Genomic DNA, 2304 nt, shown 5'->3' on the forward strand with positions numbered 1-2304 from the left:
TTACACAGAGATTCGCCTATCACTCTAGAATTCAAGATACAAAAAAATGACCTAGCATGCATCCCTATTTATACTTGAAGGATCAGACCTAAAACCCTAATGGGCCAAGCCCATTAGGCCATAGGCCCATGAAGGGTGTCAACCAATCACAATCCGCCATGCAACATCTTATGGAACATTCTTGAGAATTATCATCTTCTAGGCATACTTGGATCAACATTGAACAACAAAGGAATCAATATGGTGCATCATGTACCAAGATGGTCCATGATGGCACAATAGCTTCTTCATGGCGCAACAGCAACCCTAGGTGGCACAACAGGGATCTAAATGGAGCAAGAGCATCCCTCTTGACCCATCTCTTCATCATGTGGTGCAATAAGGACCCCTTGTTTCTCCATATCCCTTCCAAGTGCTCCAAACCTCTTCTAAGTGATCCAAACCTCTTCCAAGTGCTCCAAACTCCTTCCAGGTGCTCCAAACCCCCTTGTACACGATACGTTCCTTTGGCACTTGATCATTTCCTTTGTCTGATGATCCATTCCTCTCTTAGAAGATTCATTCCATTGTCACATGCTCCATGAACCCCAAGTGCTCCATTGGGGTCCAAGTGCTCCAAATGCTTAATGAACATGATCCAAATGCTCGAGTCATATTTAACAGGTGAAGAAGACAATGATAATAATGGAAGTCATCCAGAAGTAGATTATTTGCTTGATTCAAACGAAGTTGATAATGAAGGAATAAAGAATGATTGAGATAACAATCAAAAAGAAGGTGAAACTGAAGTAAAAGAGAAATATGGAAAGATCAATGAAAATGAGAATGATGAAGAGAAAAACGATGACGAGACTGAAGAAACAAATAATCATGGAGAGTAGGGGTGAGCATCGGAAAAGGGTACCCGTTTTAGGAACCGGAACTGCCATGGAACCGTCGTATCTGGAACAGGAACCGCTAAGTTTTTTGGAACCGCCTTATGCGGTTTCGGTTCAGGTTCTTAGTTTTTTGGAACCGCTAACCCCTGGGTAACCATCGGCATATATATATATATATATATATATATATATATATATATATATATATATATATAAACGATAACTGTAGCATAACTCTAAAAAGCATGTGTGACCCATTTAGATAGAAAATTAATCATACAGACGTACTAACATTTTTTGTGTGCAGACATCAATTTGATGTTAAATTTGAAACTAATTAATTTACATCACAGTAACATTTATATAATAACAAATCAAACTACTCAATAAGTTTTTCATAATTGTGTAACTCGTTTAAATTACTATATATATATATATATATATATATATATATATATATATATATATATATATATATATATATAGTAATTTAAACGAGTTACACAATTATGAAAAACTTATTGAGTAGTTTGATTTGTTATTATATAAATGTTACTGTGATGTAAATTAATTAGTTTCAAATTTAACATCAAATTGATGTCTGCACACAAAAAATGTTAGTACGTCTGTATGATTAATTTTCTATCTAAATGGGTCACACATGCTTTTTAGAGTTATGCTACAGTTATCGTTCAATTCCTACTTCTTGATGCTTAATGAATGACTAATTTGATTTTATTGATAATTATTTTTTTTTGTATGTATGCAAAATATAAAGGTTTTTTAAGATATTAAAAGTCTACAAAACTAACGAAACGGGTACCCGGTTTTGGAACCGCTACCCTCCAGTTCTGGTTCCGGTTCCAATATTTTAGGAACCGGTATCACTGGTTCAGGTTCCGGTTCCAACTTTCTAGGACCTGTCGGTTCCGGTTCCGGTTCCCGTTCCAGTCAAATATGAAGGGTACCCGCCTATGCTGTGACATCCCCGTTTTCACGGCCAGAAAAGACCGATTTTGTTTATGCTTTATAAAAATCAGAGTACTTCTTTTAATAAAAATGTTGCAGAATTTGTTCCCAGAAAAACATGATAAATACGTTATTAAAACATTTTCGAAGAAACGTATTTTATTCATTTTAAAACGTTTGGGATGTCATCGTTAATACATAAACATAAGCATAAACAGAACTTACATTTATTTACATTAGTGATCTACATCTCTTTAAATCTCTCAGTGTAATGTGACTTCATATCAACACCTGTGATATAAATAAACTGAGTGGGTCAGGTTGGGAAACCTAGTGAGTACATAGGGTTTTCAACCCACAATAATATAATTATTATGTTTAAACAATGAAGCAATTAAACCCCATTACCCATCCCCATTATATTCTCTAGTCTTAAGGATCTACCCAAAGAATCAGC

The sequence above is a fragment of the Lactuca serriola genome, chromosome 8 (assembly GCF_051521515.1).
Source record: "Lactuca serriola cultivar US96UC23 chromosome 8, Lser_US96UC23_V15, whole genome shotgun sequence".
Lineage (NCBI taxonomy): Eukaryota > Viridiplantae > Streptophyta > Magnoliopsida > Asterales > Asteraceae > Lactuca > Lactuca serriola.